General features: G+C 38.4%; 1 pseudogene; it reads right to left on the bottom strand.

Moving 5' to 3' along the window:
* Positions 1–10,597: 10,597 nt before the first annotated feature.
* On the bottom strand, positions 10,598–11,465 carry LOC114896441 (annotated as a pseudogene).
* Between the last annotated feature and the right edge of the window lie 15,141 nt (positions 11,466–26,606).

Here is a 26,606-nt window from a genome sequence, read left to right as displayed (position 1 = left end):
AAAGTCCATTTTGTCTGATGTAAGTGTAGCTACCCCTACTTTTTTTTGTGGGGAGTAGGGGGGTTACCATTTGCTTGGAGTGTCTTTTTCCATTCCTTCTCTCTGTTTGTGTGTGCCTTTATGTTTAAAGGGAGTCGCTTTAAGGCAGCATATTTTGGGAGCTTGTTTTCTTATCCATTCAGCCATTCTGTGTCTTTTGATTGGAGAATTTAATATGTTTACAGTAATTATTGATAGGCAAGAATTTTCTATTGCCATTTTGTTGTCTTCTGGTTGTTTTGTAGATTCATTGTTCCTTGTTTCTTACCCTGCTATCTTTTTTCATGTTTTGATGTCTTTTGGCATCAGTATTCTTTGACTCCTTTATCTTGTTCTTTTGTGAAATTGTTACTGATTTTTCCTTTGTCATTACCATGAAGATCACCTAAAATATCTTAAAATTATAACAGTCTATTTTAAATTGATAACAACTTCATTTCAGTAGAATTCCTAAAGTTTACACTTTTACTTCTCCTATCCCTCACATTTTAGATTATTGTTAAAATTTACATACTTTTACATTGTATAACTAAGAACAGGTTTTTGTATTTATGGGTATTTTTACTACATTTATTTTTAACTTTTAGTGTTGTTAGTATATTATACACCCCCATTAATATATTGTAGACTCTAACTTTCACTATATATTTATCATTACTAGTGAGTTTTATGCTACCTTTGTATGTTTTTATGACGCTAATTAGCATCCTTTTACTTGCAATCAAAACTGCCTTTCACCATTTCTTGTAAGACAGGTCTAGTGATAACGAACTCCCTCAACTTTTGTATGGCAAATTATTTATCCTTCCTTCATTTCTGAAGGACAGCTTCAAAGAGTATAGAATTCATGGTGAGAGTTTTTCTTTCAACATTTTGTATTTGTCATCCCATTCTCTTCCGGCCTGAAAAGTTTCTGTTGAGAAATATGCCAGTAGTCTTATGCTGGCATATTTCTCAGCAGAAACCCCTTGTGGGGGTTCCCTTGTATGTAACGTCTCCCTTTTGCTACTTTTATTTATGTTCTTTTATTTTTTTAATCAAGGTATAGTTTAAAATGTCATAATAGAAAAATATCACAATAGTTTCAGGTGTTCAACATAGTAATTCAAAAATTTTATAGACTATACTCCATTTAAAGTTATAAAATATTGGCTATATTCCCTGTGCTGTGCAATATATCCTTGTAGTTTATTTATTTTATACATAGTAGTTTGTACTTCTTGTTCCCATACTCTTTCCACTTTTTAAAAAAGTTTTTGAATTTTATTTTTTACACAGCAGGCTCTTATTAGTCATCAATTTTATACACATCAATGTATACATGTCAATCCCAATTGCCCAATTCATCACACCACCATCCCCACACCCCCGCCGTTTTCCCCCCTTGGTGTCCATATGTTTGTTCTCTACATCTATGTCTCAACTTCTGCCCTGCAAACCGGTTTGTCTGTACCATTTTCCTAGGTTCCACATACATGCGTTAATATATGATATTTGTTTTTCTCTTTCTCACTTACTTCACTCTGTATGACAGTCTCTAGATCCATCCACGTCTCTACAGATGACCCAATTTTGTTCCTTTTTATGGCTAGGTAATATTCCATTGTATATATGTACCACAACTTCTTTATCCATTCGTCTGTTGATGGGCATTTAGATTGCTTGCACGACCTAGCTATTGTAAATAGTGCTACAATGAACATTGGGGTGCATGTGTCTTTTGGAATTATGTTTTTCTCTGGGTATATGCCCAGTAGTGGGATTGCTGGGTCATATGGTACTTCTATTTTTAGTTTTTTAAGGAACCTCCATACTGTTCTCCATAGTGGCTGTATCAATTTACGTTCTCACCAACAGTACAAGAGGGTTCCCTTTTCTCCACACCCTCTCTAGCATTTGTTGTTTGTAGATTGTCTGATGATGCCTATTCTAACTGGTGTGAGGTGATCTCATTGTAGTTTTGATTTGCATTTCTCTAATGATTAGTGGTATTGAACAGCTTTTCATGTGCTTCTTGGCCATCCGTATGTCTTCTTTGGAGAAATGTCTATTAAGGTATTCTGCCCATTTTTGGATTGGGTTGTTTGTTTTTTTAATATTGAACTGCATGAGCTGTTTATATATTTTGGAGATTACTCCTTTGTCCGTTCATTCGTTTGCAAATATTTTCTTCCATTCTGAGGGTTGTCTTTCCATCTTGTTTATGGTTTCCTTTCCTGTGAAAAAGCTTTTAAGTTTCATTAGGTCCCATTTGTTTATTTTTGTTGTTATTTCCATTACTCTAGGAGGTGGATCAAAAAAAGATCTTCCTGGGCTTCCCTGGTGGTACAGTGGTTGAGCATCCACCTGCCGATGCAGGGAACACGGGTTTGTGCCCCGGTCTGGGAAGATCCCACATGCGGCGGAGAAGCTAGGTCCGTGAGCCATGGCCGCTGAGCCTGTGCGTCCGGAGCCTGTGCTCCACAATGGGAGAGGCCACAACAGTGAGAGGCCCGCATACTGCAAAAAAAAAAATCTTCCTATCATTTATGTCGAAGATGTTCTTCCTATGTTTTCCTCTAAGAATTTTATAGTGTCCGTTCTTACATTTAGGTCTCTTATCCATTCTGAGTTTATTTTTGTGTATGGTGTTAGGGAGTGTTCTAATTTCATTCTTTTACATGTAGCTGTCCAGGTTTCCCAGCACCACTTATTGAAGAGACTGACTTTTCTCCATTGTATATTGTTGCCTCCTTTGTCATAGGTTAGTTGACCATAGGTGCATGGGTTTATCTCTGGGCTTTCTATCTTGTTCCATTGATCTGTGTCTCTGTTTTTGTGCCAGTACCATAATGTCTTGATTACTGTAGCTTTGTAGTATAGTCTGAAGTCAGGAAGTATGATTCCTCCAGCTCCGTTTTTTTCCCTCAAGACTGCTTTGGCTATTCGGGGTCTTTTGTGTCTCCATACAAATTTTAAGATTTTTTTTTCTAGTTCTGTAAAAAAAATGCCATTGGTAATTTGATAGGGATTGCATTGAATCTGTAGATTGCTTTGGGTAGTATAGTCATTTTCACAATATTGATTCTTCCAATCCAAGAACATGGTATACCTCTCCATCTGTTGGTATCATCTTTAATTTCTTTCATCAGTATCTTATAGTTTTTTGCATACAGGTCTTTTATCTCCCTAGGTAGTGTTATTCCTAGGTATTTTATTCTTTTTGTTGCAATGGTAAATGGGAGTGTTTCCTTAATTTCTCTTTCAGATTTTTCATCATTAGTATATAGGAATGCAAGAGACTTCTGTGCATTAATTTTCTATCCTGCAACTTTACCAAATTCACTGATGAGCTCTAGTAGTTTTCTGCTGGCATGTTTAGGATTCTCTATGTATAGTATCATGTCATCTGCAAACAGTGACAGTTTTACTTCTTCTTTTCCAATTTGTATTCCTTTCATTTCTTTTTCTTCTCTGATTGCCGTGACTAGGAGTTCCAAAAGTATGATGAATAATAGCGGTGAGAGTGGACATCCTTGCCTGTTCCTGATCTTAGCGGAAATGCTTTCAGTTATTCACCATTGAGAATGATGTTTGCTGTGGGTTTGTCATATATGGCCTTTATTATGTTGAGGAAAGTTCCCTCTATGCCCACTTTCTGGAGAATTTTTATCATAAATGGGTGTTGAATTTTGTCAAAAGCTTTTTCTGCATGTATTGAGATGATCATATGGTCTTTCTTCTTCAGTTTGTTAATATGGTGTATCACATTGATTGATTTGCCTATATTGAATAATCCTTGCATCCCTGGGGTAAATCCCACTTGATCAAGGTGTATGATCCTTTTAATGTGTTGTTGGATTCTGTTTGCTAGTCTTTTGTTGAGGATTTTTGCATCTATATTCATCAGTGATATTGGTCTGAAATTTTCTTTTTTTTGTAGTATCTTTGTCTGGTGATGGTGGGCTCATAGAATGAGTTTGGGAGTGTTCCTTCATCTGCAATATTTTGGAAGAGTTTGAGAAGGATGGGTGTTAGCTCGTCTCTAACGTTTCATAGAATTCACTTGTGAAGCCATCTGGTCCTGGACTTTTCTTTGCTGGAAGGTTTTTAATCACAGTTTCAATTTCATTACTTGTAATTGGTCTGTTATATTTTCTATTTCTTCCTGGTTCAGTCTTGGAAGGTTATACCTTTCTAAGAATTTGTCCATTTCTTCCAGGTTGTCCATTTTACTGGCATAGAGCTGCTCGTAGTAGTCTCTTAGGGTGCTGTGTATTTCTGTGGTGTCTGTTGTAACTTCTTTTTCATTTCCAATTTTATTGATTTGAGTCCTCTCCCTCTTTTTCTTAATGAGTCTGGCTAAATGTTTATCAGTTTTGTTTATCTTCTCAAAGAACCAGTTTATAGTTTTACTGATCTTTGCTATTATTTTCTTTGTTTCTATTTCATTTATTTCTGCTATGATCTTTATGATTTCTTTCCTTCTGCAAACTTTGGGTTTTGTTTGTTGTTCTTTCTCTAGTTCCTTTAGGTGTAAGGTTAGATTGTTTATTTGAGATTTTTCTTGTTTCTTGAGGTAGGCTTGTATAGCTTTAAACTTTCCTCTTAGAACTGCTTTTGCTGCATCCCATAGGATTTGGATCATCGTTGTTTTCATTGTCATTTGTCTCTAGGTATTTTTTGATTTCCTGTTTGATTTCTTCAGTGATCTCTTGCTTTTTAGTAACGTATTGTTTAGCCTCCATGTGTTTGTGTTTTTTACGTTTTTTACCCTGTAATTCATTTCTAATCTCATAGCGTTGTGGTCAGATAAGATGCTTGATATTATTTCAGTTTTCTTAAATTTACTGAGGCTTGATTTGTGACCCAAGATGTGATCTATCCTGGAGAATGTTCCGTGCGTGCTTGAGAAGAAAGTGTAATCTGCTGTTTTGGGATGGAATGTCCTATAAATATCAATTAAATCTATTTGGTCTCTTGTGTCATTTAAAGCTTGTGTTTCCTTATTAATTTTCTGTTTGGATGATCTGTCCATTGGTGGAAGTGAGGTGTTAAAGTCCTCCACTATTACTGTGTTACTATCGATTTCCTCTTTTATAGCTGTTAGCAGTTGTTTTATGTATTGAGGTGCTCCTATGTTGGGTGCATATATATTTACAGTTGTCATATCTTCTTGGATTGATCCCTTGATCATTATGTAGTGTCCTTCCTTGTCTCTTGTAACAGTCTTTATTTTAAAGTCTATTTTATCTGTTATGAGTATTGCTACTCCAGCTTTCATCTGATTTCCATTTGCATTGAATATCTTTTTCCATCCCCTCACTTTCAGTGTGTATGTGTCCCTAGGTCTGAAGTGGGTCTCTTGTAGACAGCATATATATGGGTACTGTTTTTGTATCCATTCAGCAAGCCTGTGTCTTTTGGTTGGAGCATTTAATCCATTCATGTTTAAGGTAATTATCGATATGTATGTTCCTATGACCATTTTCCTAATTGTTTTGGGTTTCTTTTTGTAGGTCCTTTTCTCCTCTTGTGTTTCCCACTTAGAGAATTTCCTTCAGCATTTGTTGTAGAGCTGGTTTTATGGTGCTGAATTCTCTTAGCTTTTGCTTGTCTGTAAAGCTTTTGATTTCTCCATCAAATCTGAATGAGATCCTTGCCGGGTAGAGTAATCTTGGTTGTAGGTTGTTCCCTTTCATCACTTTAAGTATATCATGCCACTCCCTTCTGGCTTGTAGAGTTTCTGCTGAGAAATCAGCTGTTAACCTTATTGGACTTCCCTTGTATGTTATTTGTCATTTTTCCCTTGCTGCTTTCAATAATTTTTCTTTGTCTTTAACTTTTGCCCATTTGATTAATATGTGTCTCAGTGTGTTTCTCCTTGGGTTTATCCTGCCTGGGACTCTCTGCACTTCCTGGACTTGGGTGGCTCTTTCCTTTCCCATGTTAGCGAAGGTTTCGACTATAATCTCTGCAAATATTTTCTTGGGTCCTCTCTCTCTCTCTTCTTCTTCTGGGACCCATATAATGTGAATGTTGTTGCATTTAACATTGTCCCAGAGGTCTCTTAGGCAGTCTTCATTTCTTTTCATTCTTTTTTCTTTGTTCCACAGCAGTGAATTTCACCATGCTGTCTTCCAGGTCACTTATCTGTTCTTCTGCCTCAGGTATTCTACTATTGGTTCCTTCTAGTGTATTTTTCATTTCAGTTATTGTATTGTTCATCTCTGTTTGTTTGTTCTTTAATTCTTCTAGGTCTTTCTTAAACATTTCTTGCATCTTCTGGATCTTTGCCTCCATTCTTTTTCTGAGGTCCTGGATCATCTTCACTATCATTCTTCTGAATTATTTTTCTGGAAGGTTGCCTATCTACACTTCATTTAGTTGTTTTTCTGGGGTTTTATCTTGTTCCTTCATCTGGTACATAGCCCTCTGCCTTTTCATCTTGTCTATCTTTCTGTGAATGTGGTTTTTGTTCCACAGGCTGCAGGATTGTAGTTGTTCTTGCTTCTGCTGTCTTCTCTCTGGTGGATGAGGCTATAGAGGCTTGTGCAAGTTTCCTGATGGGAGGGAGTGGTGGTTTGTAGAGCTGACTGTTGTTCTGGTGGGCCGAGCTCAGTGAAACTTTAATCCCCTTGACTGCTGATGGGTGGGGCTGGGCTCCCTCCCTGTTGGTTGTTTGGCCTGAGGCAGCCCAACACTGGAGCCTATCTGGGCTCTTTGGTGGGGCTGATGACAGACTCTGGGAGGGCTTACACCAAGGAGTACTTCCCATAACTTCTGCTGCCAGTGTCCTTCTCCCCACGGTGAGCCATTGCCACCCCTTCCACCACCATCTCCCCGTGGAGAAGACCCTCCAACACTAGCAGTTAGGTCTGGTTCAGTGTCCCCTGTGGTCACTCTCCTTCCTCCCGATGTGCACACTACTTTGTGTGTGCCCTCCAAGAGTGGAGTCTCTGTTTCCCCCAGTCCTGTCGAAGTCCTGCAATCAAATCCCACTAGCCTTCAAAGTCTGATTCTCTAGGAATTCCTCCTCCCGTTGCTGGACCCCCAGGTTGGGAAGCCTGATGTGGGGCTCAGAACCTTCACTCCAGTGGGTGGACTTCTGTGGTATAAGTGTTCTCCAGCCTGTGAGTCACCCACCCAGCAGTTATGGGATTTGATTTTACTGTGATTGCACCCCTCCTACCATCTCATTATGGCTTCTCCTTTGTCTTTGGATGTGGGGTATCTTTTTTGATGAGTTTCATTGTCTTCCTCTCAAATGATTGTCCAGCAGCTAGTTGTGATTCTGGTGTTCTCACAAGAGGGAGTGAGAGCACGTCCTTCTACTCCACCATCTTGGTTCAGGGCTCACTTCCACTCTCCCCATACTCTTTTTTGCCCTCACTCCTCCCTCTCCCCACTGGTCACCACCAGTTTGTGACTTTGTTTCTGTTTTATTATATTCATTAGTTTGTTGTATTTTTTAGATTCCACTGTAAGTGGTAACATACAATATTTGTCTTTCTTTGTCTGACTTACTTTACTAAGCATAATATCCTTCAGGTCCATCCATGTTTTTGCAAATGACAAAATTTCATTCTTTTCTAAGGCTAAATAGCATTCCACTATGTGTGTGTGTTTAGATATAGATATCTCACCTCTTCACCCATCTGTTGATGGACAGTTAGGTTGCTTTCATGTCTTGGCTATTATAATAATGCTGCTGTGAAAATTGGTGTGCATGTATCTCTTCAAATTAGTGTGTTTGTTTCCTTTTGATCTATACTCAGGAGTGGAATTGCTGGATCATTTAGTACTTTTATTTTTAGTTTGTTGAGGAACCCCCATACTGTTTTTGATAGTGGCTACACCAATTACACTCACACCAACAGTAGACAAGGGTTCCCTTTTCTCCACATCCTCATCAATATTTGTTTTTCGTGGTCCTTTTTGATCATAGCCATTCAGACAGGTGTGAGGTGATATTTCACTGTCGTTCTGATTTGCATTTCCCTGATTAGTGATGTCAAGCATCTTTTCATTTGCCTGTTAGCAATCAGTATGTCTTGTTTGGAAAAATGTCTATTCAGGTCTTCTGCCCAGTTTTTGATTGAGTTTGCTTTTTTGATATTTAGTAGTATGAGCTGTTTATATATGTTAGATATTAACCCCGTTATAGTCATCACCTGAAAATATTTTCTCCCAGTCTGTAGGCTGTTTTTCATTTTGTTAGTGGTTTCCTTTGCTGTGCAAAAGCTTTTAAGTTTAATTAGGTGCCATTTGTTTATTTTTGCTTTTGTTTCCTTTGCCTTAGGAAACAAAAAATATTACTGTGATTTATGTCAAGGAGTATTCTGCCTATGTTTTCTTCTAGGAGTTTTATGGTTTCTGGTCTTATCTTTAGGACTTTAATCCGTGTTGAGTTCATTTTTGTATAAGATGTGAAGAAATGTTCTAATTTCATTCTTTTACCTGTAGCTGTTCAGTTTTCTCAGCACCACTTATTGAAGAGATTGTCTTTTCCCCGTTGTAAATTCTTGCCTCCTTTATCATAGATTAGTTAACCATGCGGGTTTATTTATGAGCTCTCTATTCTTTCCCTTTGATCTATGTGTATATTTTTGTTCCAGCACTATACTGTTTTGATTATCGTAGCTTTGTATTATAGTCTGAAGTCAGGGAATGTGATACCTCTAACTGTGTTCTTCTTTCTCAAGATTGTTTTGGCTGTTCAGGGTGTTTTGTGTTTACATACAAATTTTAGAATTATTTATTCTAATTGGGTGAGATGTGTTCAGTATTTTCGTAGGAATTTCGTTGAATCTGTAGATTGCCTTGGGAAGTATGATCATTTTAACAGTATTAATTCTCCAAGTCCATGAACATGGTATATCTTTCCATCTGTGTCATCTTCAGTTTCTTTCACAGTGTCTTATAGTTTTCCAAGTACAAGTCTTTTTATCTCCCTAGTTAGACTTATTCCTAGGTATCCTATTCTTTTTGATATGATGATAAATGGGACTATTTTTTAAATGTCTTTCTGGTAGTTCATACTCAGTGTACAGAAATGCAACATACTTCTGTATATTAATTTTGTAGCATGCAACCTTGCCAAATTCATTGAACTCTAGTAGTTTTTCAGTGGTGTCTTCAGGATTTTCTATGTATAGTACCATGTCATCTGAAAACAGTGGCAGCTTTACTTCTTTCTTTCCCATTTTTCTTATCTGATTTCTGTGGCTAGGACTTCCAATACTATGCTGAATAAAAGTGGGGAGAGTGGATATTCTTGTCTCGTTCCTGATCTTAGAGGAAATGCTTTCACCTTTTTATCAGGGTATGATGTTGGCTGTGGACTTCTCATATATGGCCTTTATTGCATTGCGGTGTGTTAACTCTTCACAAAGTGGGTATAAAGGATTAATCATAAATGAATGTTGAATTTTGTCAAAGGCTTTTTCTGCATCCATTGAGATGATCATATTATTTTTATTCAATTTTTTAAACAGTCATAATCAACTTTTATTTTTACATAAATAGATTATAGAATGTCTTTGCAAACCATGTTTTCCCAACATATTTGTTGTAACACATGACATTTCTTTATAAAAGTATTTGTTAAATCTTTTTGTAGAGGAAATGGGGAAAATTGAAGAAAGAGGAGGGAAAATAAGATTTCAAAACTAATCTTCAGTGATAGGCCTAAATATTTGGCAACTATTTCTTTTTATAGAAAATCACAGGATTGTAACTTTGAAACATAAATGCATCAATTTAATTAAAAAGTCAGTAGGATCAAATATATTATTTGGGCATCAAATTTCCCTTTCTACATATATTCAGTCACATAATTTTACACTTATTAAATAATGGTTTAAAACAGTAACCATCAAAATCTTTAAATAATCCCAGATCTGGATTAAATCATGGTAGTATTAATATTTTCTAAAATTCCAATTTATTTGTTCATCAGTAAAATGTAATATTTGACAGCATCTCCAGAAAATAAATTTTCTATGTGTAGGAAGACGATAATTTTATACCACCTGCTATTAATCAGGCCACTGAGCTGCTAATACATTATATAACAGTTTTTTTCACACCAGTGTTTCCACTTGAACAAAGTACTACAAGTCGTCGTTATCATACAAATACTGAATACTTAGTCATTCCTGAAACAACGAAAAATCTTTATAGTAATATTTCTTTGTTGTGGTGTTTAGTCTTGATACTATTAAGCACAATGAATTTTACTTAATGAATATGGATGAATTAAGGCAAAAGGGCATAACCTAGTCCCCTTGATAATTTATCCTCTGTCTTTTAAAAAATCATTGTTCAAGCTATTCAAATTACAGATCTGGTGGCTAGAAAGACACAATTTGTCCCTTAGACCAACGTCCATTATTTCAAGCATGAGGTTAAAATCTTGGTATTCAGGACATGTTCCCTTGACCTACCATTATGATCATTACTCAGCTATACCCACAATACTGATTTTCAAATGATACTATTCACTTGCTATGCCTCTTGGCTGTATGTATGTAGATTATTTTTCTTGACCAAAAATATTTAATAATTGGGCAATAATCTACTCAGTCTTTGTAAACTCTACATTGAATAATTTTTCATTTTTACAACCATTTCCTGCATGTCTCTTGCTCTCTTCTTCTGTCATCTTCACATGACTAATTGGTCCATTCCCTTCAAAGGAGGAGGGATTTTTGAAGGAGCCTCCAACTCTATCCCACAATGTGAAATACTGTCCATAGTTACGGTCAAAGAGCATGTGGCGGTCTGTATGATAAGCTGAGCCATTAATAAATGGCCTTAAGATTTGGGGAACATGAAAGTCACCATCATGAATGGAAATTGTCCAGATATTGACCAAGACATACAAACCTAAATAAACTACCGTGTGTAAGGGGAAAATAAAAAGGTATATGTGGCAAGGCAGACTCTGAAGGACGCCAGCCAGATGGTGAAAAGCATGACTTGGAGTCAGAATCTTCCAGGTGTGATGTTTGTGTAAGCACTTACATACAAGTCTATGATGAAGACCTCTGTGAATCCAGTAGATCAGCATGTCAGTGAAAAAGAGAAAGAGCAGGATACCAGCAATGAGTCAAAACCAGCCGTATGGAAACTCTTTATGCTGTCATACAATTTGCTGTAACCTCTGTCAGGAACAGTGAAACTCTGGGGATGCTGATCCATGGCATTGACTGGACAGAATGCATAATCTCTTGATAAACTTGATTCTTGAAAAATTGTGAGTGTTTCATTAATGAATGATCGTAGACAAAATAATAACTCAGTGTTGCAAAGAAGAAATAAAGGTTATATGCACTGAGATTTGTTATAATCAGGAGACTGATAGCTTGTCGGAAGATGTCATCCTCTGGCCATGTGGCCAAATATATATATGGTGTAAAAAAACAATTGGGTACAAGATCCATCTTAGGCCCTAGAAAGGGTCCACTGCCAGCCACCAGTTTGGTTCCTGCAGGGCTTCAGCTGCTCTGGCTAGTCTTTTATTCAATTTTTTATGTGGTATGTCACATGAGTTGTAGATATTGAACCATTCTTGCATTCTTGGGATAAATCCCATTTGATCATATTGTCTGATCCTTCTAATATATTGTTGGATTCAGTTTGTTAATTTGTTGAGGATTTTTGCATCTATGTTCATCAGTGATATTAGACAGTAACTTTCTTTTTGTGTGATATCTTTGTCTGGTTTTGGTATCAGGGTGATGCTAGCCTCATAGAAAAAGTTTGGAAGTGTTCCTTCCTCTGCAATTTTTTGGAATAGTTTGAGAAGGATAGGTATTAACTCTTCTCTAAATGTTTGATAGAATACATCTGTTTAGCTGTCTAGTCCTGGACTTTTGTTTGTTGGGAGTTTTTTTTTTTCTTTATTACTGATTCAGTTTTATTACTGATAATTGGTCTGTTCATATTTTTCTTTTTCTTTCTGGTTCAGTATTGGGAGATTGTACATTTCCAGGAATCTATTTCTTCTATATTGCCCATTTTATTGACATATAGTTGTTCACAGTAATCTCTTGTGATCCTTTATATTTCTGTGGTGTCAGTTATAACTTCTCCTCTTTCATTTCTAACTTTATTGATTTGGGGCCCCTTCCTTTTTTTCTTGATGAGTTTGGCTAAAGGTTTATCAGGTTTGTTTAGCTTTTCAAAGAACCAACTCATTTTTATTTTTTTAATTTTTATTTTATGTTGGATATAGTTGAATAACAATGTTGTTTCAGGTGTACTGCAAAGTGATTCAGTTATATATATACATGTTTCTATTCTGTTTCCAATTCTTTTCCGATTTAGGCTGTTACAGAATATTGAGCAGAGTTCCCTGTGCTATACAGTAGGTCCTTGTTGGTCATCTATTTTAAATATAGCAGTGTGTACATGTCAATCCCAAACTCCCAGTCTAACCCTCCTCCTCACCCTTCCCCCTTGGTAACCATAAGTTTGTTCTCTAAGTCTGTAAATCTGTTTCTGTTTTGTAAATATGTTCATTTATATCATTTTTTAAGATACTGCTTTTAAGCGATATTATGCAATATTTGTCTTTCTCTGACTTACTTCCCTTAGTATGATAATCGCCAGGTCCATCCATGTTGCTGCAAATGGCATTATTTCATTCTTTTTAATGGCTGAGTAATATTACATTGTGTTTATGTACCACAACTTCTTTATCCATTCATCTGTCGGTGGACATTTAGGTTGCTTCTTTGTCTTGGCTATCGTAAACAGTGCTGCAATGAACACTGGGGTGCCTGTATCCTTTCAAACCATGTTTTTCTCTGGATATATGCCCAGGAGTGGGATAGCAGGATCATATGGTAGCTCTATTTTTATTTTTTTAAGGAACCAAAGAACCAACTCTTAGTTTCATTGATCTTATTGTTTTTTAGTCTCTATTTCATTTATTTCTGCTCTGATCTTTATGATTTTTTTTCCTTCTGCTAACTTTGGGTTTTGTTTGTTCTTTTTCTAGTTAGTTTAGATGTAAGGTTAGGTTGTTTGAGATTTTTCTTATTTCCTAATATAGGCTTGTATCGCTATAAACTTGCCTCTTAGAACTGCTTTTCTGATCTGTGTCCCACAGATTTTGGATTTTTTTTTAAATTTCATTTGTCTCCAGCTATTTTTTGATTTTTTTCTCCTTTGATTTCTTCGGTGCTCCATTGGTTGTTCAGTAGCATGTTGTTTAGCTTCCACTTGTTTTTTGCAATTTTTTTTCCTTGTAGTTGATTTCTAGTCTCATAGCATTGTGGTCGGAAAGATGCTTTATATGATTTCAGTTTTCTTAAATTTACTGAGACTTGTTTTTGCGCCCTAGCATGTTATTTATCCCGGAGAATGTTCCATGTGCAATTGAAAAACTGCATTCAGCTGCTTTTGGTTGGAATGGTCTATATAGATCTATTAAATCCACGTGGTCTAATGTGGCATATAAAGGCCAGTGTTTCCTTATTGATTTTTTTCTTTTTTTGGTCTGAATGATCTGTCCATTGTAAGTGGGACGGTAAAGTCCCCTACAATTATTGTTACTGCCAATTTATCCCTTTATGTCTGTTAATATTTTATGTATTTAGGTGCTCCTATGTTGGCTGCATATATACTTGTAATTGTTATATCTCATTGTATTGATCCTTTAATCATTATGTAATGTCCTTCTTTGTCTCTTGTTACAGTCTTTGTTTTAAAGTCTATTTTGTCTGATAAGTATTGCTACCCCAGCATTCTTTTGATTTCCATTTGCATGAAATACCTTTTTCCATCCCTTTGCTTTCAGTCTGTATGTCTTTAGATCTGATGTGAGTTTCTTGTAGGCAGCACATATATGGGTTTTGTCTTTGTATCCATTCAGCCACTCTTTCCTTTGATTGAAGCATTTAGTCCATTTAAAGTAATTATTGATAAGCATGTACTTATTACCATTTTGCTCATTGTTTGGGGGTTGTTCTTTTTTGTCTGTTTCCTCTTTTGTTCTCTTCCCTTGTGATTTGATGACTACGGTACCTCTAGTGTTATGTTTGGATTCCTTTATCTTTTCCGTATTATAGATTTTTGGTATGTGATTACCGTGAGGTTTAATACACACATGATTATTTTAAATTGCATATCTCTCAATTTCAAAGGCCTTTTAACAACGCTGCATTTTTACTCCCCTCCCTCCATGAATGTTTTTGACATAATATTTTACATCTTTCTGTTTTGTTTTGGTTTTTTCTTGGCCGCGCTGCATGCAGCTTGCGGGATCTTAGTTCCCCAACCAGGGGTTGAACCCAGGCTCCAGCAGTGAACATGCGGAGTCCTAACCACTGGACCACCAGGGAATTCCCGACATCATTTTGTCTTGTGTATTCCTTAACTACTTATTGCAGATGTGTAGGTGATGTTTACTGCTTTTGTCTCTTAACTTTCCTACTAGCTTTGTATGTGGTTAATTTATAACCTTTTACTGTATATTTGCCTTTACCAACAGGCTTTTTCCTTTGTAATTTTCATGTTTCTAGTTGTGTCCTTTTTTTTTTTTGCCTAGAGAAGTCCCTTTAATATTTCTTATAAAGCTGATTTAGTAGTGATGAACTCTTTTAGCTTTATCTTGCCTGTAAAACTTTGATCTCTCCTTCAAGTCTTAAAGTCTGGCTGGGTAGAGTATTCTTGGTTGTAGGTTTTTCCTTTTCATTACTTTAAATATATCATGACACTCCCTTCTGGAGTACTGAGTTTGTGATGAAAAGTCATCTGATAGCCTTATGGGAGTTCCCTTATATATAACTTGGTTGCTTTTCCCTGCTGCTGTTAATAGTCTGTCTTTATCTTTAATTTTTTACAATTTTTGACAATGTGTCTTTGTACGGTCCTCTTTGCCTTGATTCTGTTTGGGACTCTCTCTGCTTTCTGGACCTGAATGCCTATTTCCTTCCCTAGGTTAGGGAAGTTTTCAGCTATTATGTCTTCAAATATATTCTCTGCGCCTCTCTTTTTTCTTTCTGGGACCCCTACAATGCAAGTGTTAGTATGCTTGATGTTGTCCCAAAGGTCTCTTAAGCTGTCCTCATTTCTTTTTATTCTTTTCTCTTTTTTCTGTTTGGCTTCAGTGATTTCCATTACTCCCTCTTCCAGCTCACTGATCCATTCCTCTATATCATTTAATCTACTGTGGATTCCTTCTAGTGTACTTCTCATTTCAGTTATTGTATTATTCATCTCTGTTTGGTTCTTCTTTATATTTTCTAACTGTTTAAAAACTTCTAACTTCTCACTCTGTTCATCCATTCTTCTCTCAAGCTCTTTGATCTTTTATGATCATTACCTTGAACTCTCTATTGAGTAGATTGCGTATTTCCACTTCACTTAGTTGTTGTTCTGGGGTTTTATCTTGTTCCTTCGTTTGAAACATGTTCCTCTGTTGCCTCATTTTGCCTAATTGCTGTTTTTATTTCTATGTATCTGGTAGGTTTACATTTCCTGACCTTGGAGAAGTGGCCTTTCATAGGAGACATCCTATAAAAAGGATGTATGTAGCTGGTAGGCTACATACCAGCTGCACACTCCCCTCTGGTCACCAGAGGTATATGCTCTAGGGATATCCCCTATGTGGGCTACATGGGTCCTTCTCTTGTGGCAGACTAACTACTGTGGGTGGTCTGGTAGGTGTCACTGACCTCCAGTCCAATTGGTTTTCAGGACTTATCTCATGCTGAGGCTTCCAGCTTCTGGTTCTAGGTTTGGGAAGTTTTCAGCTGTTATTACTTTAAATATACGTTCTGTCCTTTTCTATTTTCTCCTTCTGGAAATCCCATAATGTGAATATTGTTTTTTCAATTGTGTCCTATATGTCCTTTAGGCTTTCTTCATCTTTTTTATTTTTCTTTTTGTTCCTCTAATAAGGTAATTGCAAATTCCTTATCCTCTATTTCACTAGTTCTGCATTTTCAAGTTTGCTTTTTAAACTTTTTATTGTATTCTTCAGTTTAATTATTATATTTTTCAACTGTAGGGTTTCTGTTGGTTTTTTTTTTTAATGGTTTCTACTTCTTTGCCCAGCTTCTTGTTTTGTTCATGCATTTTTTTTCTTATTTTGCTTAGTTGTGTGTCTGCATGTTCTTATAGTTCGCAAAAAATAAAAAAGGTCACGAAGAACCTAGGGGTAAGACAGGAATAAAGACACAGACCTAAAAAAAAAAAAAAAAAGACAAAGACCTACTAGAGAATGGACTTGAGGATATGGGGAGGGGGAAGGGTAAGCTGGGACAAAGTGAGAGAGTGGCATGGACATATATACACTACCAAACGTAAAATAGATAGCTAGTGGCAAGCAGCCGCATAGCACAGGGAGATCAGCTCAGTGCTTTGTGACCACCTAGAGGGGTGGGATAGGGAGGGCAGGAGGGAGGGAGACGCAAGAGGAGAGAGATATGGGAACATATGTATAACTGATTCACTTTGTTATAAAGCAGAAACTAACACACCATTGTAAAGCAATTATACTCCAATAAAGATGTTAAAAAAACAAAAAACAAACAAAAAAAGGATTATTCTGAATTCTTTGAAAGTTCATAGATCTCCATTTCTTTAGCATCAGTTGTTGGAGCTTTACTTGTTTCCTTTGATGTCATGTTTACATGATTTTTTGTGACCCTTGAATCCTTATGTCATTATCTGCACATTTGAGTAATGAGACATTACAGGTTTGCATTGACAGAGACAGATTTTCACTAGTCAGCTCAGTTTGGGTTGTGGGTGTGTCTCCTGGTAATATTCTTGGGCAGGTGGGACCTGCTATTATGGTTTATTTGGGGGCAAGGCAACTGTTCAGGCTCTTTGACTGGGGATGGGGACCTATTAGTTGAGTACTGCTGGCTTGGTTCTCAAGTGAGGTTATAGAATGGGCTCCATGTTTGCCTGGATTCTCTGGTCAGGCTTTCTAGATCGTTGGGACTGACTACTATATTCAGTAGTAGATAGGGCTATAAATTAGCTTCCTTGCTATGGCAGGGCAGTAGGATGGGGCCCAGGGCCTCTAACACACATTGTTTGGAGACCCATGTCAGGCAAGAATGTACACTTAATTCCCTGGTCAGGTTAGGTCACCAGTTTTGTCCTGCAGACAGGGAAAGCCATGAGCTATGCTCTCTGTTCAAGTGTCAGTGTAAGCAGGCCTGGTGGATGGGCTACACTGCATCCCATGTGCTCTAGTTAGGTTCCTGGTCAGGCAGGCTGAAGGCAATGAGTGGTATTCAGCAATGAGTGGGGCTATGAATTTGTTTCCCTGCCCAGGAGCATTGGAAGAGCAGCTCTAAAACTGGTAAAGCTCTTTATTTGTTGCCTTAAGCCAACCCATGCCCCAAGTTCCCTGGCCAAAAACAGCCACTGGCTCTGCTCTGCACATTATTGGCTATGCCTCCCAGTCCCTTAGCTCAAACACTGCTGCGTTATTCAGGCTCCAGGTGTTCTCACCAGCCCTTCTTGACAGATGGGACCAGGAAACACCTTCTACAGCAGGTAGGGCTGCTGTGTTTCCATTCCCTTGTCTGGTGGAAGAGAGAGGGGCCACTCCAGGCCTCTCCAGTTTTTTCCAAGCAGGCTTTCTGCTTGCGAGGGGTTGAGCCACCCTCAGCCTTGGCTATGAGTGAATCCTCTGCCTGGGCGTAGTGGAAGAACTCCCTGTATTGGCTTTGCTCTGTGGGCAGTTGGCTCCCACTCACCTCTCAGCTAGAGCAGTGCTAGGCTACCCAGCTCCTAGGTGCTCTTACCAACCCCTCTGGCCAGATGGGGTCAGGCAACACTCTCCCCAGTGAGTGGGGCTATGACTCGGTTTTTTTCATGGGTGTAGGCAAACCAGACTGTAAGAATGGTAAAATTCCTCATTTGAGGACCTAGAGGCAGGCAGATCTGCCTCCCAGTGGGTTCCCTGGTCAGAGTGGACCACCAACTTGGGTCTACAGGTGATCAAAGTTGCTGGTTGATAATGAGCTCCATCTGCCAAGATCTGAGTGCTGGTTGTTGCGTGTCCCCTCCCCCTTCTCTATCATAGTTTCAGATTCCCAGTGATTCCCCTGCAGTCCGCAAGGGGGAGACCAGAGTAGGGGCTCCCACAAAGTGACCCGCAGTGTCGGGAGAGAGGGTTGAAACCCCTGTGCTCTTTTCCCATTGGAGGAATCAAAGGCACTAGGGAGACTTCTCAGCAGGGTGCTGTGCTGGCCCGAGAGAGAGAGGCAATGCAGTCACGTGTAACTGCTTCTCTTATCCTTCTAATGCAGTGTGTCTTGGTCTCTGTGGTGGAGGAGGGTGCTTCAGCCTCACCCCCATGTTCTAGGATTCCCTTAGTGCTGTCTTGCTCATGAAGAGTTGTTGTTCTTCTTGTGACGGGGAGCACAGTCAGGGATGACCTATGTCGCCCTCTTGATGCCTTCGCTCTCCAGGTATAACCTGCAGCCCTCTCCATGTGAAGCTTATGGCACTGAGCAGCAGAGAAGAATGTATGTTTCCTGTGGGCAGCTGGTTGCCCAGGTTGGAGGAGGAGGTGGGGTCCACACCACTCTTCTTGTCACAGGGCTTGATAAGAAGACAAAGATGAAGGGAATTCTCAATCTGAAAGCTGACTCCACGCTCTAATGGGGGAAATTTCTAGTGTAAAACAACTATCTTGAAATCTTCTCCCTAGATAGCGCCAAGAGACCCAGATACCCTTCATGGTTCCTCTGTGGGGATAGTATAATGAAGTGAGGAAGCACATGCATGTTAGCTCAGCCATTAATTTGGGCTCTGATTCTGCCCCTTCCTTATTTTGGGAGCCTGGGCAGATATCCAATGAGATATTTGTTTCATCTGTAGAACAAAGCTAACACCCATCTCTAGGGAGCTATCATGAGGATCAAATGCAACCTTACATATACAGTGCTTGACAAGGAGTACACATTCCGTAAATGGTAGCTGTTATTATTATTTATTGTAGAAGACGTTTAATCCAGAAGAATCTGCAGAGGAATTTTCAGTTTTTCTGTAAAGACACCCCTCCATTTGACTTACAGGGACACAATGCCTTGAGAGTCAATAGCTTTCTCCTCCTATCCTTTCTTGTTTTCTCAAATCTCAAATTGCACTACAAAGAATCATTTGGTATCCAGGAAAGATGGGAGGAAAATGATTTCATTAAGCTTCTGCAGCCTTAGAATATGAATAACTTTAATGGGCACAAACTTTTAAGCTTGAGTTCAATGCACCACTGCTTATACCAACTCCACACAGCCCCTCAACCATTATCCCAAAGTTGTTTGGTTCAGATCTATGATTGGGTCTGAAACCCCTGGACACTACGGACTGATGTGTTGACTCTGAAAACAGCTTGACCGTCAACAATCTAACAGTCATAAAATACCCATAAAGTGATGTTTGTGTAGGCTATAATGTTTATGTTATTCATGGCAGCCAAATAAATTATAGAAGTGCCACAATGTTGGGCGGTGAAATCTGGATAGCTAATCAGCTGGACCAGCCTGTAGAGAGCTGCAAGGGAAACATAGAACCATTCTTTCTAGATGAAGCAAATCTGATAAGCATTTTTAGCCTCTTGGCAAGAGACACAGTGAGAGATCCAGGAAACCAAATGACCATCCCTGTTCCCATTTATTCCTTTAAACAAGCTCCTGCTGGGCACATTTTGGGAAGTAGGCTTTACTTGGCCAATAGAACTTATTGATTTAAGGGAAGAGGTCATTGATCTAAACAAACTTTTCTTCGAGGGATTTTGAAAAGATCATCACAGAAACTAAACATGAATATGTAAATGTGGATTCCCATCCCTAGAGGCTGAGTCCTATTATACTGCCTTAAACCTACCCACTTTGGTGCCCACCGAGGACTTCCATACTCCCTAAAGTCATTGTGTTCCAAAACGTCCTAGCTTCCTCTACCATTCTTGTCCTCATCAGGAAGCTGGTCTCCATCAGAAGCTGGGAGAGAGTGACTGAACTCACACTGATTCACAATGATGTGTTAGTAACTGACAGTCCTTAGCACGAACACCACAGTATTTGCATTTCAAAAGATAATATCCCTTATATGGAATCTAAAAAAGAAAAAAAAATGGTTCTGAAGAACCTATGGGCAGGACAGGAATAAAGACCCAGACGTAGAGAATGGACTTGAGGATATGGGGAGGGGGAAGGGTAAGCTGGGACGAAGTGAGAGAGTGGCGTGGACATATATACACTATCAAACGTAAAATAGATAGCTAGTGGGAAGCAGCCGCATAGCAGAGGGAGATCAGCTGGGTGCTTTGTGACCACCTACAGCGGTGGGATAGGGAAGGTGGGAGGGTGACGCAAGAGGGAGGAGATATGGGGATATTATGTGTATGTATAGCTGATTCACTTTGTTATAAAGCAGAAACTAACACACCATTGTAAAGCAATTATACTCCAATAAAGATGTTAAAAAAGATAATATCCCTTATGTCAAATAAATCTATAATTGGTAAAATTTCAGGCTGAGTGGAAAGAGAACATAAAAAGCTCCAGATGGAGCTCCCTTGGTTAGCTTCTCTGAGCTGTTGCTGTTGTTTCACAGCTTTTCCTAAGTTTTTTCTTAAGAATTCATTCATTTATTCATCAACAAGTATTTGCGAACCTATAATATCCTCATTACTGTTCTGGGAGTTTTAAATGCATTAGTAAACAAAGGTCTTTAACCTTGGAAGGCAGAATGAGAGAATATATACTAGACCTAATAAGTACATTTTATAGACTGTTAGAGGGTGATACGTGCTTTGGGGAAAAAAAGTAGCAGAGCAAGGGGGATTAAGAGTGCCAGGTAATTGGGTTGAAGGTGGTAATTTTAAATGTGAAGTTCGGGGAGGCCTCATTGAGAAAGTAACATTTATGCAAAGACTTAGAGAAGAAGAGAGAATTAGCCAAGGGGGTCTGGGAGAACCCTGTCTCTGAAGGAATGGATAAAGCAGTGCCTGGTGTGTTAAAGGAACAAATAGCAGGGAGGCCAATGTGGCTGAAGTCAAGAGAGCATAGAGGAGGATAGTAAGAGATGAGGTCATAGAGATGATGGGAGCCATCATCTTCAGGCAACTGAAGGATCCTTAGCTCTGCACTTCTACTCCCAGGACAGCAAAGGGGTCTTTGGAACAAAACATGAATGGGGAAAGGGAGACAGAGGATTCAACTTGTATGGAAGAATTTTTTTTGTAGACCAGTAACTATCTTCTCAAGATCCGTAGAAGGTAATAAGAGCTTTATATCCATATAAGAACAGGAAGTTGAAAAAATATTGAAATCGACACTTTCATCCTCATGTGTTCTGAGCTAGGTGGACAAAATGCTGCTCTTTGAATAATGTGTTTGAGGAAAAAGTCATCACAGATGAGTACTTGGCTCTCTTTCCTCATTTTGGACTGGCTTTGGTCAACGGGCTCCTTTGAGGTTGGCTCTCCAAATACGGCCACCTCATCGCCATCAGCTGCAAACTCAAGGATGAGGAATGACTTCAAAGCCTCAGCGGTCTTCAACACAGAACGTGGGTGGAGAGGACTTTCCCTTGCTCAGTCATTGTTGAAAAATTAGTCGTTTCTCTGCAACTAAAAGCTTCAAGGTGATTTGGTGAAACTTTATCAAATTACGTCCCTGTGTACTTATGTGCTTATTCCAGACCAGGAGTTTCTGGGGGTCATATTTTGGGTGTCACCTTACATTTAACGTATTCTCTCTGATTAAAACCTTCAAAAACACAAACCCTGGCCCACTCAGAAAACTGTCTGGTCTCCTATTTTCAAGCTCTTTCTCCTTTAATAATAAGGGAAATTCTTTTTATGTAGAGTATAAGAAATACAATGCTGGGAGTTAGAAAGCTTGGGTTCCAAGGATGATTGCCAGGAGATTAGATTAGATGATTCCGAAGTCCTGTGATCTTTTAAGAAGTATATTCAATGAGTCTAAATTTGAGAGAATTGGTATAAGTCAGCCATGACGTTCATTCATTCAACAATTATTGCATAATTACGCTAAGTCTTGCGTGTAAAGTTGTTAATAAAATAGGCATGAGGCTCTTGTTTTCATGGCTTAGCTCACTTCGTAAGTGCCTAATTAGTCAGGGTTGTCTGAATTGCTGTGTTGGAAAATACTGAGGCTCGATGAAGATAACTGTGATTGATTAGCCATGTCTACCATGAGCAAATGCAAAGTCTCCTTGTACAAATGGAGCCCAGACACTGATGATACTCTTTTTCAGAGGCAATCCCAAACTATTTCCTGAAATTTACAGAGCTCTACCATATAGAGCCCAACATTATATCATTGTTTTAAAACCAGTCTCCTATCTTCCTGATGAAGGGAAAGAGCTACATACAGGAGACAGAAGTGATTTAGACTCAAAGATCATCTTTGTATGGTAGTGAGCATTGTCCAGGTGATACTTCAAGGAGAAGTTTAACCTTATTCAGTATAAATATCCCTGCTTGTTCTGAGAAGTTCAAGAAATACTTGACTGATCTCCCAAAGTGGCTCTAGTGATGGACAAGTCAACTCTTTCTCTTTTAACCCACACTGAAGTATCATTTTATGTTTCACAGTTCTGGGCTGATCTTTTTAGCAATTTGCTACTTCAATTCTACTTATCTGTCAATCACTCTTAGATTCATTTTGCACAGCTGACTGTGGTGTTATCACAGTCTTCCTTATACTAATGCATTTAATGGTTGTGTGGCTTTGAAAGGCTGCCAACATAGAGGAACAGCTGAAAATGCTACTTCCCAGCCAGACTGTCCTTTTCTTGATCAGCCTGCAACTACCATTTGTACTTTTTATAGCTTGGATTCTTTGCTGGTCTGACTGCAGTCATTGGTTTTCAACAATATATTTCTCCTGATGGACTTTTTTTTTTGGATTTTCCAACACATATTGAGTGTAAATTGTACCAGACAATTTAATATTACAAGCTTCAGTTGAAACAGCCCCTGTAAGAAACTTATAATCTACTGGGTTGAAAGGCAATCAAATAACATTTTAAGCAATACAGGGAAAATGCAGATTTAACTGAGAGGCAAAGTGATGTGGTAGGAAGATACAGGCAAGTTCAAATTCTGGCACTGCCGTTTACTAGCTGTTGACCTTGGATAAGTTACTTAACTTCTCTGAATTTCATTTCTTTTATCTGTAAATTGGACATAGGCATACCTACTTGGCATAGTTATAAGACGAAGATATAATATGTATGAAAAGCACCTAGAATATAGTTACTTGGGTTACTATTTTAGGTAATGGTAACTATTTTTAATAATTTTAATATTAACTATTCAGAGAACAAACATGTTAGAAATATTAGGAATATGCAATTTCAAGACTTTGGTTTTGACTTAGATCCTGGGATCAGTAAGGATGCCGTGGCTGTTGTTATTCAGGGTTGGCAGGGTGTGTGGTTGGGATCATTTGTTAGGTGTCTCCCTCCCTGCCTCTCCTTCCACCATACGTCCTGCCTCTTTTCCTGTAAGGGGAGCTCTGTGGAGAAAGAAAGAGCTTGGAGGAATGGCCCCTGCGGAGTGCTGTGTGCTTAGGGTATAGCCCCAGAAGTGTAGATATTTAAAATATTTTAAGACCATGTCCACTGGCTAATATAACATTCAGAGAAAATACTTATGAAGATAAGGTGCCCAGAGCTGAGTGATGCTTCCTGCAGCCTGAAGATTGTGCTGTCTCCTTCCCACCCATCAGCTCTCAAGAGGCTCTTGGGGAAGAATCAGAAAGCAGTAAAGCTGCGTTGTAGAACAATGACCCTCCACCTCTTTTTTCGCTCCCTTTATAGAGGTGTAATTGACAAATAAAAATTGTGTATATTTAAGGGGTACAACTTGACGTTTTTGATATACACATACATCATGAAATAATCACCACAATCAACTTCATTAACATACCATCCTTGTAACTTCCAGTAGGTGAGTCCTGACTCCCTACACGACTCTTTGCTGTAACAAAAGATCCTAATTAGCTGATTAGAATGTTGAAAACCCAATTCCACCAACAGCTCAACTGTTACAGCTGAATGGATGGCCAGTTCAGTCAAGCAGCAAGCGGTTTATTCGCTCCTTGCCTCAATTAGATCCCTAGAATGTTCACGTTGGAAACGAAGTTAATGATTAACTAATTAATTCCCCTCAATCTAAAATTGAGTAGGGACTTCCCTGGTGGCGCAGTGGTTAAGAATCTGCCTGCCAATGCAGAGGACAGAGGTTCGAGCCCTGGTCCGGGAAGATCCCACATGCTGCAGAGCAACTAAGCCCATGCACCACAACTACTGAGCCTGCACTCTAGAGCTCACAAGCCACAACTACTGAGCCCTCATGCAACAACTACTGAAGCCTGGCGCCTAGGGCCTGTGCTCTGCAACGAGAGAGGCCACTGCAATGAGAAAAGCCTGCGCACCGCAATGAAGAGTAGCCCCCACTCACCACAACTAGAGAAAGCCCATGTGCAGCAACGAAGACCCAATGCAGCGAAAAATAAATAAATAAATAAATAAATAAAATTGAGTAGACTGAGGCTTAGTGGAATAGAACTTGGGTGAGGTCATGCTGACAGTCAGCAACAAAGCCTGAGCAGAAGCCATTTTGGTTTTGATATTTCATTAATGTAAAAAGAATGTAATTTGTTTTCTTATTTTGGGTTTTTAAAAGACTTTAAGATAAAGAATCAAACTGAAACTGTCTCTTCTCAAACAACTATTTCTGATTCTTTGATCCTGGGAAAATTATTTACCTTCCTGGATTTGGAAGCCACATCACAAAAGGTTCTGATGAACATAAAAGTTAGTTATAGTACAAATCATGAATGTAAATCAAGTGCAACATCTATGGCTCAGGGGCAGAATTACCAGGAATAATCTTCAGGTCCCTTTGTGTGACTCAGTACCTAATTTTCCATGAATGATTTTGCACACAAAACTTAAGAGTTTCCTACTCCAAAGTGTATACACTTCAGGACCCACAAAATCTGAATTTGCCCTTAGGCATCTCTCTAAGGGATATAGTGAGAATGCTTTGGAGTCGGACCAAATTGGGTCCAACTCCCCTCTGTCACTTACTACCTGGCTGACCTTGGAGAGATTACTGAACATCTTGGTACATTTATTTCCTCATTTATAAAAGGCGGATAATGAAACTGATTTCCTAGAGCTCTTGCATGGCTTAAGCAAGGTGAGGTGGGAAAAGTCTTTGGTTTAGTGCCTGGGCCAGAGCAAACCTGCAATAATGGCGCTCTTGTATTATGTAGGGAGGTTGTCTGATATAGCGATGAAGAAAGTGGGCTTTAGAACCAGATATACCTCTATTCAAATTCCTGCTTTATATTCTAATACTTACTGTATTATCTTGGGCAACAGTATTTCTGAGCCTTAGTTTTCTCATCTTTAAGATGGGGTATTAAAACCTAATCAATAGAGTTGTTTAAGATTAAGTGAGATGTTTAAGATTATCAATAGAGTTGTTTAAGATTACAATTAACATATTTTTCTCTGACTTATTTCACTAAAACCTAATCAATAGTTGTTTAAGATTAAGTGAGATGATGTAAAGTGCTTATCAGAGTGATTGCTTTTGGCTGCAAGTAACATCAAGAACAAACATTTAAAATAGCTCAAAACAGTGGCTGTTAACTTTGTGGCTACAGCCCACAATAAAAAATGGATCTTTCATTGTTTCTCAGTGTACAAAGTGTAATACACTTTATTACAGGACTAATGTGTGAATCAAATTTGATTATATGACCAAGCTTCATACAATATTCTAGAATGGGAAAATAAGAGTGTGGAATCCGAATTCAGGCTTTCCCCAAAATATGCAAGAATAGCATTGGCATCCCAGTATGTGATATGCTCACTTATATTTTTATTGAAGTATAGTTGATTTACAATATTAGTTTCAGGTGTACAACATAGTGATTCAATATTTTTATAGGTTGTACTCCATTTAAAGTCATTATAAAATATTGGCTGTATTCCCTGTGCTGTACAACATAGCTTTGTAGCTTATTTTAGTTTATACATAGTATTTATTTGTACCTCTTAATCCCCTACCCCTATTTTGCTCCTCCTGCCTTCTCTCTCCCCACTGGTAACCACTAGTTTGTTCCCTATATCTGTGAGTCTATTTCTGTTTTGTTATATTCATTCATCTGTTTTATTCTTTAGATTCCATATATAAGTAATAACATATAGTATCTGTCTTTCTCTGTCCGACCTATTTCACTAAGCATAATACCCTCCAGATGCATCTATGTTATTGCAAATGCCACATCCATGTTGCAAATGGCAAAATTTCATTCTTTTCCATGGCTGAGTAATATTCCATTTATCCATTCAACTATTGATGGACACTTAGGTTGCTTCAATACCTTGGCTATTTCTAAGTAATGCTGCTATGAACATGTATCTTTTCAAATCAGTGTTTTTATTTTCTTTGGATATGCATCCAGGAGTGGAACTGCTTCTATTTTTAGTTTTCTGAGGAATCTCCATGTTGTTTTCCATAGTGGTTGCACAAATTTATAGTCCCACCAATGGTATAT

The sequence above is a fragment of the Monodon monoceros genome, unplaced genomic scaffold (genome assembly GCF_005190385.1).
Source record: "Monodon monoceros isolate NGI ecotype Baffin Bay Population unplaced genomic scaffold, NGI_Narwhal_1 Super_Scaffold_16, whole genome shotgun sequence".
Lineage (NCBI taxonomy): Eukaryota > Metazoa > Chordata > Mammalia > Artiodactyla > Monodontidae > Monodon > Monodon monoceros.
Note: the sequence above shows the minus strand (reverse complement) of the source record. Positions and strands in the feature narration are given on the sequence as shown.